The sequence below is a fragment of the Solenopsis invicta genome, chromosome 8, assembly GCF_016802725.1.
Source record: "Solenopsis invicta isolate M01_SB chromosome 8, UNIL_Sinv_3.0, whole genome shotgun sequence".
Classification (NCBI taxonomy): Eukaryota; Metazoa; Arthropoda; class Insecta; order Hymenoptera; family Formicidae; genus Solenopsis; species Solenopsis invicta.
The window spans coordinates 13,113,759-13,129,346 of record NC_052671.1 but is presented as its reverse complement, the minus strand read 5'-3'; the positions used below and the strand labels follow the sequence as shown (position 1 = coordinate 13,129,346).

General features: G+C 28.9%; 2 long non-coding RNA genes across 3 annotated transcripts; one reads left to right on the top strand and one right to left on the bottom strand.

Annotated features, from left to right (window-relative positions):
* Positions 1–334: 334 nt before the first annotated feature.
* On the bottom strand, positions 335–14,830 carry LOC113004440. Its single transcript, XR_005575355.1, has 4 exons — positions 14,613–14,830; positions 11,941–12,249; positions 8,300–8,417; positions 335–375 (listed from the first exon to the last, which is right to left on the bottom strand). It is a non-coding gene; the product is annotated as an uncharacterized LOC113004440 (long non-coding RNA).
* Positions 2,772–13,055, top strand: LOC113004441. 2 transcript variants are annotated; one of them, XR_005575354.1, is made up of 4 exons: positions 2,812–2,910; positions 10,926–11,067; positions 12,092–12,355; positions 12,816–13,055. It is a non-coding gene; the product is annotated as an uncharacterized LOC113004441 (long non-coding RNA). The 2 variants fall into 2 exon arrangements; XR_003269040.2 differs by lacking the exon at positions 10,926–11,067 and having other exon boundaries at positions 2,772–2,910.
* Positions 14,831–15,588: the final 758 nt, after the last annotated feature.

Here is a 15,588-nt window from a genome sequence, read left to right as displayed (position 1 = left end):
TCTTCACGTTTGTAAGTTAGAGAATAAAAATAATACTCAAGTATCCATATATTTCATTGATTTTTATTACATTATTATTATTATTATTATTATTATTTATTGTGCCATATTAATCGCGCGTATTGTCATTTGTAAATCATGCGTATGCATGTATATGCCATTGTAACATAATAAAAAAAGAGTGGGCGCTTTCTAGTCTCTCTACGTCCCTGCGCAGAAATCGTCCGAAATCCTCTTTCTGAATTTTACGGCCTAAACGTAGCACGGAAAACGTGAAGGGTCGAGAGGGGAGTGAAGAGGAGGGTATCCATAGAGATAACATCGCCGCTTGCTCCATGTTTATCACCGCGATGCTTTCTCTCTCTAACTGAAGGCCTAAACAATTAAAGGACAATCACGTTAAAAGAGAAAGAGAGAAAGAGTGAGAGAGAGAGAGAGAGAGAGTTGTGTCAAGATTTAAAAAAATTAAAAAAGCTAATTTTTTCAAAAGTATAATTTGAAGACATTTAAATAATAAAGAATTATGTAAAAATAAAAAGATAGTATATTTATTCATGGAAAGACATTCATTTCTTCTTCATCATATGATGCGATGTTAATTACAATTATTTTTTAAGTACTGCGTAAAATGAATGTTTCTTTATTAAAGAACCAAATTCTCTCTGTTACTATTAAACATCTTTTTTAAGTAAAAATATGATTGTGCAAAATATGGGCATATACGTATTGATATGTATTAATATCAATGTTAATGTAAATAATTCAGACTATAATAAATAAAAAATTACGCGAAAGTAGACGTAATTAATCATTTGTGCACATTCTCGACCCCTGTTCTGGTTGCAACATACGTGATACGCGACAGATTTTATTTGCAGCAAAATGGATGTTAGTACGGACAACAACCTACACCCAAGGACTTTGATTCTGTCCATGGTGAAATTTTCCAAACTGAGAAGTCACCACTTTCTACATACTCGCAGTTCATGATTAATAAAATGACTAGAGCTTATTGGTCGTTGCGTTAATCATGAACTGTAAGTATGTAGAAAAATAGCGACTTCTTAATTTGGAAAATTTTCCCATGGACAGAATCAAAGTCCTTGGGTGTACATCCATTTCTCGAGAGATGGATGTGGGTTGTTGTCTGTGCTAACATCCACACTGTTTTTAACGGCGGGTTGCAAAATGGATGTGACACGTAGTTCCCATTCTGACCAGAATAGATGTGCGTCACTAGTGTACGGGAGTTTCGAAGCGTTATAGGAAAAAGGCCGCCGTGGCCGCTCTCAGGTTCCTCTCTGTATATATCTATTTCATTTTAAGTACACACTAATTCAGGGAGTTCAGGAACAGAAAACAAACGGCATGTATTGGTAACACATGTATTACTTAAATAAGCAGAACAAAATTGAAAGATAGATAATGATATCAGGGTAAATTAAGAAACAGTTTTATATCAAATTTATTATTTATAATAGCTATTCTGTAATAACATTCTGTCATATCCAACCTTCTTACGATATGTTGATACAAAATTTTAAGGTTATAGTTGTACATTAATAGATACGTCCGTGTAGCTTGAATTTCTTGCATGTAAAATGCTTTCTTTTTCTTAAACGCCTAACATATATTTATTTTGTTTTAAATATATAAATTTTTGAAAATTACAAGTTAGTACGCGTATCAAGTGCTCGGTGTAAACAAGGTATGTATGTACATACAATGAGATGCATTAATGAGATTCTTTTTCGGTGTAGGAATTCTAGCAATTTAACCAATCTTGTGTTGTTATCGGCTTAATGAGTTCATCTGATTGGCTAAGATTGTTATGACTTTTGCACTAGTTACACCAAAAAAGGATCTCATTAATGAACCTCATTGTACATACATACAGCGAATTTTTAAATTGAACTAGATAGTTCGACAAGTTGTATAGAAAAACGTACACGTTTAGATTAGTATTTAATTGTTTAAGTAAGATATTTTAAAGAAAGAATAAAAATAAACAAAATCTTTATCATAACTTAAACGTAAGGCAGATTAAAATAATAACTGTTTTATAAAATTACATAAAGCAAAAAGTTTAAATCTGTTTCTACTTATCATAGTTTTTTAAACATTCTTCTAATTTCATGTATCGCTTTTTACGACGAGATTTCGCACTCTCGTATACTAAATACTGAAAGAGGAAAATGTATTTACGAATAATACATTTATACGTCATGCTTCCAGACTGTTTTGAAGTTTTCTCGAGAGAACATTCCCGAAAACTTTGTCGTAAAATCAACAATTTGAATATACGTTGTAACTACAGTTTTTACATGCAAGTTACTCTCACATTAACATTAAATAATTTATTTACACGAAATATTTACAGTTATTTACACAAACAAGTGTTATAAATAAATGCATACAGAATTTACAGGTTTGTGAATATTACAAACTTGGAGTGAGAAACTCCGACTTTGAATCCGTGAACAACATAGTTCCATGGTCAGAATAAGCGATTCTGACTTACAATTAGTTTCGCAAACGCCGGGTAAAATTCAGCAACAAGCGATTTCTTGACTTATGAACGAAAAACTAATAAAATAAGGCAAATGTTCCACCATGCAGTATTTTTATAAATTGTACTTTCAGATTATTTCCGAAACTCTGTGAGTTTTCATTAGATTGCATAATTCTAAATTGTTGCAACATTAGCAGTTCCACATAAATTGGACAACTGTAGTTATCTCTTCTTTTTTTAGAATTTTTAACCTTTGGATGTCCCACAAGGTTTAAATGACTCACTTTGATTTTGGAGAAGTTTTTTAAAATAAAACCTCACGAGATGATGGAGCCAGTCGATCTAAAGAGAAACGTTCTCTAGCATATTTTATATACTTTGCAATAATTAACAAGATGGTAATTATGGAAAATCGCCATATGCTGGAATTATCTAATTAGAACCTAAAATAGAGCATGTGACATTATTATATTAATCTGCTTCAATTCGATAGCCCTTCAATAGTATATCAATAGTTTATTTGTATTCTTGTATTTTTTTTCGTAAGGATATCAGATAGTGTATCGCTTAATCCTGACTAGAAGTGTAGAAAGGTCTTTATAGGAAAAGATAAGGGTTGCTGTCTATTACGCTTTTATATAAAAAATCATAAAATCAAGTATTAATATTCTTCTTGTTTATGCCAGATATGTGACACTCATCACCTTTATTTATGTAATAATTGCGGCGAATTAAAATACATTTGCAAAATTTTATTTTTTAAAATTTTCAAAACCATTTGAGACTAAAAAAAAAGTTATCTTTGTACTGATTTTTGCTTAATAAATTCAATTTCTTTATATAAACGCAATTTTTCTTTCCAAAAATGGCCAACATTCTATATGTAAAATAAATCCATTTTCTTAAAGATTTACTAGAAAATTATTTTTAATTAAAGTAGCATATTTCAAAAGTATTACCATAAACTTTTAGTAAAAATATTGGAAAATTTATTATTATTTTGTGAAAAAATGTAATTTTTTCGGGACTTATATTTTTAAAAAATGTTATCATAATGTAAGTATAATTTTATTTGTTAATTTTTCATGAAGAGAATGCATTCCATGATGTTTAAACTTTACATAAAAGTTTTTCCGATCTAATTACACTGTCTGGTTTTATACGGCAATTATTTGAAAATTGATGTGGAATAAAATACTTAACTTTCGAAAGTTACTCAGGGGCTAAATTGATCCACTGTGACCACCAAATTTTAAATATGGTGTCATATTTCCTTCTTTATCGAACCACAGATCATATAAGTCTTTGAATGCTTGAGAAGCTTTAGAACCTGATGAACTTAAAATACTGGACACATTAGTAAGAGTTATTTTATTTTCCTCTAGAGATTTTAAATATTTTGTTTTATGTCCTTTTTCATCAAACCACAGATCATATAGATCTTTGAATGCTTTAGGAGCTTTAGCGCCCGATCCATTTAAAATACTGGAGACATTAGCAAGATTTATTTCTTCTTCCTCTAAAGATTTTAAATATATTGTTTTATGTCCTTTTTCATCAAACCACAGATCATATAAGTCTTTGAATGCTTTAGAAGCTTCAGCGCCTGCTGTATGTAAAATGCTGGACACATTAGCTAGATTTACTGCATTTTCCTCTAGAGATTTTAAATATTGTGTTTTCTGTCCTTCGTCATCAAACCACACATCATGTAAGTCTTTGAATGCTTTAGGAGCTTTAGCGCCTGATCCATTTAAAATACTGGAGACATTAGCTAGATTTACTCCATTTTCCTCTAGAGATTTTAAATATTGTGTTTTATGTCCTTTTTCATCAAACCATAGATCATATAAGTCTTTGAATGCTTTAGAAGCTTTAGCGCCTGATCCATTTAAAATACTAGAAACGTTAGCTAGATTTATATCTTCTTTCTCTAGAAATTTTAAATATTGTGTTTTATGTCCTTTTTCATCAAACCACAAATCATATAAGTCTTTGTATGCTTTAGGAGCTTTAGCGCCTGATCCATTTAAAATACTGGAGATATTAGCTAGATTTACTTCCTTTTCCTCTAGAGATTTTAAATATTTTGTTTTATGTCCTTCAGCATCAAACCACAGATTATATAAGTCTTTGAATGCTTTAGAAGCATTAGAACCTGATCGATTTAAAACACTGGACACATTAGTAAGAGGTATTACATTTTCTTCTAAAGATTTTAAATATTTTGTTTTATGTCCATTTTCATCAAACCATAGATCATATAAGTCTTTGAACGCTTTAGGAGCTTTAGCGCCTGATTTTTTTAAAATACTGGACACATTAGCTAGATTTACTCCCTTTTCCTCTAGAGATTTTAAATATTGTGTTTTATGTCCTTTGTCATCGAACCATAGATCATATAAGTCTTTGAATGCTTTAGGAGCTTTAGCGCCTGATCCACATAAAATACTCGACACATTAGTTAGATTTACTCCATTTTCCTCTAGAGATTTTAAATATTGTGTTTTATGTCCTTTGTCATCAAACCACAAATCATATAAGTCTTCAAATGCTTTAGGAGCTTTAACGCCTGATCCACTTAAAATACTGGACACATTAGCTAAATTTACTCCCTTTTCCTCTAAAGATTTTAAATATTGTGTTTTATGTCCTTCAAAATCAAACCACAGATCATACAAGTTTTTGAATGCTTTAGGAGCTTTAACGCCTGATCCACTTAAAATACTGGATACATTAGCTAGATTTACTCCCTTTTCCTCTAAAGATTTTAAATATTGTGTTTTATGTCCTTCGACATCAAACCACAGATCATACAAATCTTTGAATGATTTAGAAGCTTTAGCACCTGCTCTATTTAAAATACTCGACATATTAGTTAAATTTATTTTTTCTTTTCTTAGATTTCTTAAATATTGTGTTTCATTTCCTTCTTTATCAAACCACAGACCACATAAATCTTTAAATGCTTTAATACCTTTAGTGCCTGATCCACATAAAATACTCGACACATTAGTTAGATTTATTCTTTTTCTTTTCAGCACCGTTAGATAGTTTAGCCCTTCCCCTTTAATTAAAAAGTCTAGGAATTTATTAAATTCAGATGTTCCTGCTGTGTCAATGATACTTTTAGCAAGTTTAATTTCATTATTGATGTGTTTACTTTGAAATGTTTGATAACTAAATTTATTATTTTTTATTTCTTCAAGAAGCTTTTTCATTATTCCTTTTGTAAGACAACCGAATTCATGAGATTCTGACCAACGTAACGCTATTTCACATAATTCTTCATAGGTGTATGGGTAATTGTGTAATTTAGTTATCGCAGATCTAATATAAGTATTTAATGTTTCCTTATCTGGCTGGTTAACTGCAAATATCAATTTATCTAAAAACTTTTCTTTTTTTTCTTTTTCATTTTCATTAGAAAGTTTTCCTTTTTCTTTTTCTTTTTGCAATGAAGGTGGCAGCTGTAACAGATTTATGACCTTCTCTCGTGTTACTTTTTCCGAAAATTGATAAAGACCATTTTTATTTATAGATAAACTGTACGTTAAAGTTCTATATTTTTCCTCACAAATATTTACACTATCAAATTTTAAAAGACAGGAATCATTAGATAGCCTTCCTTTTAACCTCTTATTCTTTGTGAGATCTAAATTTGCATTAGTATAAATAATCAAATATTCTATATCCTCACCAAATTCTTCTATAAATAATGTAAAATACTTATTAATACAAAACACATTTTCTTTCTGTTTGAAGGAAAACAAGTGATTACTATCTATATTACCATCTGCGTTATAAACGTATAAGTAAGAAATTTTATTTTTGTTACAAATAGTAATGCAATTATCATTTTTTCCCAAGTTTACGGAAAATACATTTTTGTGCACAAACATATCATGCAGGAAGTGTATTAATAAATTGAATTGATATGTAATTCCGGATACATCAACTCCACATTTCATATAGTAGTCTGAAGTTTTTAAGTCACGTAATACTCTTTCTTGTAATGCTACATAATCATCTTGATCTTTACCATTTTTTTTCATTTCAATTTTTACAATGCTATTCAGTTTTTCTCTGTTGGGCTGATTAACTGCAAATACTAATTTGTCTAAAAATGCTTCTTTTACTTTTTTCTCACATTCCTGAGTAAGTTTTCTTTTCTGTAATATTTTCTTCGTAGAAGACAAAAATTCCAACTTCTTTAAAAGCTTTTCTCTTGTTGTTTTATCTTGCGAAAACCGATAAAAACCATCCTCTTGTGTATTATCATTTGTAAATAAAAAATTCTTTAAAATCTCACTTTCTTTAATGTGTATGTTATTAAATTTAAAAGGATAAAAAGTTTTAGATCGTCTTATTTTAAATGTTTTCTCTTTTGTAAGATCCAATTTCGAATTAGTATAAATAATGAGATATTCTAAATCTGTTAATGAATTATCTGTTTTTAATATACGTTTAACAAAAATGTTGAAATAACTATTAATTAAAGATTTATGTCTTTTTAAAAATAATTTGCTATAGGTAATACTATTTTCTGTATAATATTCATCTACATATTCAATTCGTATATGAATTGATTTCTTTTCATGACGAATAACAATATTATTAAATTTATCAATTTCAGAATCTTCAAACGTTAATGATAATGAAGGATATTTATGTTCATACGTAAACTTTCTAAGCAAACAAAGTACTGACAAGTCTAATTGATACATAAGTTTAATTAAGTGATTAGAAGAATGATGTCTATGGTGTTGAGTATGATGATCTGTACATAATATGTCCTGTCCAGACTCATCTTGTAAATCACTAAGAAATCCTAAACTCTCTCGTTTATTTAAGTCTATGCGTATTAATTCTATGCGCAGTCTCTTTAATACTATATCATTTTTGTCTGTAAGAGGACGTTTCCTTTTTTTAGTGTTTACACTCATTTTACAATTTTTCTTTCTTAAACTCTTTCTTTAAATGACCCTTTTATTTGTATGAAGCACTTCTAATATCTTGCAATAGATTGTACAAATTTTCTATTTGATATAAATGTCTCAACAGTTGTTTTCGTTATCGCTATGTTATTGACTGCATCATAATAGAAATAGTCAATAAAGTAAGTTATTTTTGTGACTAATTGTATAATTCCAACATGTTGCCCTTATATTAATTAATTTTATATATAAAAAAAGTGAAAGAAAAGAACATTTTTTTTTAGAAAAAAGTAATGAATCAAAATATTTAGAAATACAATAGAGTTAATAGAGGAATATCTACATTGTTATAAAAAAGTTTAGACATTATGAATTTTATATACTATTTAAAGTATTTAGAAATAACTATTGATAATTTTTTAAGGATCTAAAGAAGCTATCTAAAAAGCTTTTTCAAAATATGCGTAATTTTTCTTCAAATATTCACTTGAAGAGCAGTTTTTCTTTTTCTTGTTCCTTTCTTCACGTTACTAATATAAATTTTCTCTGTCTGTATGTCTCACGTATTATATTTATAGATACAATACATGTGTTTAGCCATATACGCATCCATTTATAAAATATATGTTAGTTTTTATAATTGGCGCTTTTTTCTTTTGCTATAAATTGACAACATTTGCTACACTTTAGATATTTTTATTTATGTTGGTACTCGCCACGTTTGGTGTTCCTGTTTTCTTCTTCTCTATCTGCTTTTGCGTGTCTCACGCTTTACGCATAATGTGACTTGCGATATACTTCTATCTTTCACTTTTGTAATACCAGTACCAAATAAAGTGTTAAAACTCACAATATATGTATTATATCCCGGCTGAATAATCATGTCTTGTGTCTTGTCTCCTTTTGTTTATTTTCTTCTTTTTCCTTCTTTTTTCTTCTTCCTTCTTATTCCTTTCAGCTAGAAATACCTTAAATAATTTTAATAATTTAATTAATATTTAATGTACTATTTAATATTTAATATACTTTTATATTATTAAAAATATTTTTAAAAACTAATATACATATTTGTACATTAATTAAAAATACTTTATAACAATAATTTAAAAACAAATAATTTAAAACATTTTTTTAAATTATTAATAATTAATAATTAAAATAATTCTTTTAATGAAGTGTCTTCCCATGTCAAATTTTTTGAACAAGTAGGGGAAAGGGCTACAACAGTCGTTCAATAAATCCTTAGAAAAAGATAGAAAAACAAATTATTTTGGGTTAATTTTTTTTAATTTTTTAACATAATCTTCTTTTAGCTCGATACATTTTTCCCAGTAATTCTCCAACTTTTTTAAGTCGTCCAAAAAATAGAATTTCGGGAGATCCTTAAAATAGGCATCTGTTTAGGGTGGGTGACACCCTTTTGGACACAGAGCGATTGGACACCGCCACTCACAGCACTTGACCAGTGGAAAAACTCTAGACATCGGCCGCTATGAGTGGTGGTGTCCAATCGTGCGCACCCCGTTTAGGGCGATGACCTAGCTCCTCATTCGACGTGAATCGTTTTCCATATTCACCAGATTTGGTCCCCAGTAACTTTTTTTTTATTTTCCTCAAAAAAATGGCTCGGCGGAAAACGACTTACGTCGAACGAAGTCATCGCCCAAACAGATGCTTATTTTGAGGACCTTCAGAAATCCTATTTTTCGGACGGCTTAAAAAAACGCTGAGAAAAGTGTATCGAGCTAAAAAAAAAATTATGTTAAAAAATAAAAAAATTTACTCAAAGTAATTTGTTTTTCTATCTTTTTCTAAGGACTTATTAAACGACCCTCGTACCAAAAATTCAACAATCCCAATCTATTTGATTTTCTAAAACAATCATTACCAAGAAACTCAAAAGTGTTTGATGCTCTTGCTCTACCTATCCATTAGACTGAGGATGAAATAGAGTAGTTCGAATCTTCTTTATAAAGAGAAGTATTTTGAATATACCAAGCAAGAAAAAATGTTTTTAAATTTATTTAAAAAACGTTTTGTAGTATATAGTTTGTAGTGAGCATCAAATTCGGAAATTAATATATTTCAATTCTGCGATGACTAAGAAATATTTTAGTATAAAAGTTTTGCAAGCACCAAATTCTGTGACGGTTTGACAATTGATTTTATGCGCTATCGGATGGGATAAATTAATAATTGTTATTGTGTTAGTAACAACTTTGAATCCTGTTATATTTCGATTAATTGTATTTTCTATGTTATATTAGTATCAAAAATATATAACTATAATAGATTCTAAGTAATGTTTTCTTAGATTGCAATGCAGCGGTGGATATATAGTAATATCTTTTAAACGAGTAGAGGAGAGGGGGGGGGTACAATACGACCTTAAGGTTTGTCGATTTTTGCTATTATAATTTCTGTGATTGTGTAAAAATAACAATCTATTTTTTTTAGATTCACTAAAACCTTGTTTATTATCAGTAAAAATTAGAAATTGTTAAATAAACTAAAATTTTTAAAAATTTAAATTATTTTAGGACATGTCAATTTTGTTATTTTACTCCCATATGCGGGTAAGATGACTTTTAATACCGAATAAAGTAAAAAACAGTTAAATAAAGTTAAAAATGTACTCTTATAAATAAAAAAAATTTATTATAATATATTAATCTTATACTATTTTGATATAACAACGTAGTTAAAGAAAAACGTAAATAAAACAAAAAAATATTTATGTAATCTACAAAAAAATCAGTAAAATTGTGATATACATTACTATATATATATATATTGCGATTAAAATTGCGTTATATATAATCAGAATGCTTAAGACCGAAAAAACTAATGCACAAATGCATTACCTTGTCTATGCACAACTTTCGTCATTTTACCCCCAGTTACCGTGTTTATTTGTTTATGAAATATAAAATATTGCATCATAAAAAATGAAAAATATAAATACATTATTGTATACGTTTTTAGCTATACAATATTGTGATTTTATAGAGAAAATAAAAAATATTTATTATAATTAAGTATGTTATTCCTTATAAACGAACACTAAAAAGTTATGGATAGGTACTTCCAAAACATATTTCCCATTATATTATCTCTTTTTATGGATAGATTGAAATCAAACTACCACAGATTATTTGTTATCGTCTAAAGTCTCTAATAAATTAAGCAACGGTTTGTTATTTGTTATTAACTTAAAAAAATTAATAATTCGTCATCTTATTTACTTCGTCATTTTAACTCCCTCGTTCCTACATTTTTAATTTATTTTAAAGCTTTCTTTGTGCACTAAATTAGCACTAACTTTTAGTGTACTTGTTTCGTGTTTGTGACTACTATATATCTTTTTTTTCATGTTAAACTGAATTTCTCGCATTTTGCCAAACTTTCTGTTAAAAGATTTGAGCATCAATATTTGGATTGTGGTACAAAATTATCATTTAAATAAATTTAATTAGGTGAGAACTTAATTTTCTTGATGGTGTGAGATTCATCTTAATAGAGGTTTAATAATGAGAGAGAGAGAGAGAGAGAGAGAGAGAGAGAGACAGAGGAATAAAATGCAGGTACCTCAGATGTTGCCGGAAGCTCATCGATAAAGTAAGCTACGCTCTGATTAACCTGGCTAAGTCGGGAGAATTAAAATTTTTACTGCTTAGATTTATTTTTAGCAGGCTTGGGTAGTAACTAGTTAAAAGATAAACGAAAAGTTAAAAAATTATTAACTTTTAACTTAATTTAGTTAATTTTAAATGCATTAATTTTTAACTTTAATTAGTCATTTTTGAACATTAACTTATTAACTGTTTTTATGTTAATTTTTTGTACTGTATAAATGACAGTTTAATACATCGGTACCATTCTCAGCACATGTAGAACGAATAATTAGTGCAGGTGGTTTACTATTGGTACGAATATTGATTGATAACTTACAAGGAAAATTAACTGATTATTTTGAAATAATGCTCTTATTAAAATTTAATAATTACTCTAATAATGAAAAATTTATTTAATAAGATTATATTTTATCGATATATATATATATATATATATATATATATATATATATATATATATATATATACACATATGTTATATTTTACGTTATATACTTAAAATATAATATTTTTAATAATTTAATCATAAAATGTGAAAATTGTAAAAGAATACGTGTCTATAAAAAAAAACATTTTTTTCATTTCATACAAACTTAAATTATGAGACAAAAAATTTATTTGATAATTTATGTTTCAATTATTTTATTATTTAGAATAATGCAATTTTAAAAAATTGCGATATTCTAATTTTATATAAATACTGATTTTCGAAATTAAATTTTATTTTAATTTATGTTAATTTAATCTTAACTTTAATTGAATTAATTTTTTATACATATAACTTTTAACGTAACTAAATTAATTTTATGTGCCATCAACTTTAATTTAATTTAGTTAAAAAAATTTATTAACTTACCCAACCCTGATTTTCAATCTTCCCTCTTTTCGGAGTTTTATTTTCCAAAACTCTCGGATCGTTTAAGTTCCCCGTCCAATAAATTCACAATCTGCTGATAGGCTTTGATCAACCGCTTCAAAACATGATTTGATCAATGGAAGGATTTCAGATGCACACAACCAGTCGGACACCGCAAGGTTTTCAAACGAAGGCAGCAGTCCCAAATCCCAAGGCCAAAATCCCGAAAAAATGGCCAAAATATGAAAGCGTTTTTTGATTTACATGAAATTTGATATCCTGGAGTTTTGGAGGTCGCTAATTACAAATCTGAAATCAAAATTGCAAAAAACAAAATGGCGGATTTAATATAGCGGATACATGTATTTTAAATATATTTAATGTAGTCAAAATTTGATATCCTGGGATTTTTGAGGTCGGTAATAAAGAAAAGAAATAAAATATATTAAATCGGTTAAACAGTATCTTTATTGCTGCAAAATAATATTTTTTTACTTAAAATATTTTAAAAAAGTTTTATTTGTTTATTTCCTAACAATAACAAAATTTTGGAAATATTTATTTTAATAATTATTATTTTAATAATTATTTAATATTAGAAATTTATTATATTTTAATAATTATTAAATATTAAACATTAAAATAATTATAATTAATTAATGTTTTTAAAATTATTATTTTATTGTTTTTATTTAAAAAACTGGCAATATATTTGAATTTTTTAAATATTTTTTATGCATTTGTAGAATTTTTTGTTCGACGTTATAGCATTTTTTAAAATTCGGCCATTAATCATATGAAAGTCAGAATTAATTTTTACTTAACTTTTCGACAATACTGTACCTGACTCTTTTATCTAAAATATTTCTTTACAGTACTGTACAATCGTATAATAACAAAAGCTCCACAAACAGAACGACTATCTGAATGCCGCGGCATGATCTGTTTATTCCATGGACTTAGAAATAGAGGGACGATGCATAACTTACAAGGATGAGCCACGTTCGCGGCCGGGGGGACCGCCATGTTGGTTTCAAAGATTGCACACATTAAAACATGTACAGTGCATGTGTGAAATAAACAGTACAGAATAATAAAGTTTAAAATTTTGTTAATCTTTTACATTAAATTTTTCTTTAATTATTTAATAACATACAATACATTTAGCAATGTAATAAGCTAGTATAACAAACATATTAAATAATATTTTGCATATAGAAACAAACTAAAAAATAAACTATGATAAAATAAAAAATAATAATTTAAAATAATTTTTTTCTTTTTTGCTTTAAATAAATAAAGCAAAACACATACATCAATTGTATCAACAAAAAAAAATAGTTTTTTATATTAATAAAAATAAAATATTACGTATTAATAAAATTAATATAATTTTTTACCTGTGGAAACTAATTTTTATATTTTATTCCAATACTTTCTGAAATTTATTTTTATATCTGTCTAAAGAATTTCTCGTGAAACATTCTTGTACTATGCATTTTACCATTTTTATTTTTAAAGAGTGAATTAACGTTGATGAATAAGACGAATGAGTTTGAGTATCTAACCTAACTTTATAGCTGTCACACTAACACAGTGCAAACGAGATGTCACTGACACATATCTATGTATAAGTTTTTTGAAACCAAGATGGCGGAGAACGGTTCCCCCTGCATGCCTGAGAGAACACCCCCTCTTGCCTAAAGTAGGGCTCCGTCCCTCTATTCCTAAGTCCGTGGTTTGTTTTCTGTTGAACTCCCTGAATTAGCGTGCACTTAAAATGAAATAGATATATATTTGAAAGTAAGTAAAAGCAAGAAGAAACGTTCTAATGCACTCTAGTGCAGGAACAGAAAACAAGCCAAATGTAGGGGAAAGTAGGTAAATTGCACGCACCTAAGGGAAATTTATCGCAGTGAAGTGATTTTTAAAGTTGAAATCGATACAAATACAGAATAGAAACTTTAAACATTTTTTTATCATTATGTGTTGTCATATTGAAGAATTTTTTATTTGGTAATGCTATATTCCGCAAAAAGAAGCAAGTGGATAAACAAAAAAATGTCTCGGGCCTTGGGTAATTGTACGTGCGGTTGGATAAATGGACGCGGAGGAAAAATGAGGTTATAGCCCATTCTTTTAACTACACTACACTGCACTACACTGTACTAGTGGAACTATAGTTGACCTCACGTGGTCTCACGCTTTTCAAGATGAATGCGTAAAATTGTTGATGACGGACTTGATTTGATAAGAAAACAATTACTTGATGACTATTTAATTAAATTTAATAAACAATAGCTCAAAGAACGCAGGAAAAAATGTACTTTTGTTAGGTATAACAAGATTAAATAAATAAAGTAAAAATACGGACTTATTGCCTTATTTTCTGAACGCCAAAATCGCAACAAAAATCGTGATTTTACTTTTTCTTCTTTTTTCAATTAATTACGTTTTTAAATGATATAATGTATGGTTATATATTAAAAAAATACCTTTAGCTTACAAATATCGTTGTGATATAATATGTATTTATCGGGAAGATGCCAAACTACGAAGCGTACAATTACCCAGTGCGTACAATAACTCTACTTTCCCCTAAAGCGAGTTCTAGGACCGTTGAATCCCGCTAGAGAGTGAGAGAGAAAAGAGACTTCAGGAGGATGCTTTACCAGAGATGCTTTACTCTTCTCATAGACAGGAAGGCTTGACGTTCAATGAATGCACGGGCAGTCAGTTCAATCCACTTTATTGTAGATTGTGCAATCACAGACGACCGCATGAACGGTTGCGGAAGGCAGAACCGGGACAACGAGCGCCAACACGCGCTTACCGGCTTACTTGAGATCACTTGAGATACAACTTATATCGAAATAGCCCGTATGGGTGCATTAGTGTCGCTGATCGCAGCCTTAAGGGCCTCGCACATGAAATGCATAACATAACATAAGCACAACATAAGACCAATGGACCAATGAGCATCCAGCATAAAGTCGCCATATTGATTTACATAAGATTTCTATTGGTCCAGAGGCCTTATGCTACGCTTATGCTCGGTTATGCATTTCATGTACAAGGCCCTTTAAAACATGAGAAAGGCAACTATGATTTTTTTTCTCACTTTCTTCGGACACATTTTAGTCTGTTATTCTGCTTCCATGTCTATATGTTCTAAGATCGCAGCAAACAGAACGCTCACAGAACATATACTATGAGAACGCTAGGCAAGAAAGGGCCACGGTGAGCGCTAGGTTAGGTTAGGTTAGGCTCGAGCGCCACTGTCGCCATGCTTGAACAAGTTTAAATTGGACAAAAAATTTACAGTAAAATTTTTCAGAAGGAGCTTGGGATATACGTCAGGATATAAGGAGATAGTTAACACAGTAGGCTTGTTTTCTATTCCTGCACGTTCCTTCTTGCTTTCACTAACTTTCAAATATATATCTATTTCATATTAAGTGTACACTAATTCAGGGAGTTCAGGAATAGAAAACAAACGGAGTATACTGTGTAGTTACCAGGTGTATGCATAAGTTTTTTCCGGTTTTTGATATAAAAAAAACACGTAATTTTCAAGGGAAATTAATTTTTTTTTATTCAAAATATTGGCCATCGGTTTCTACACATTTCGCCCATCTTTCAGGTAAT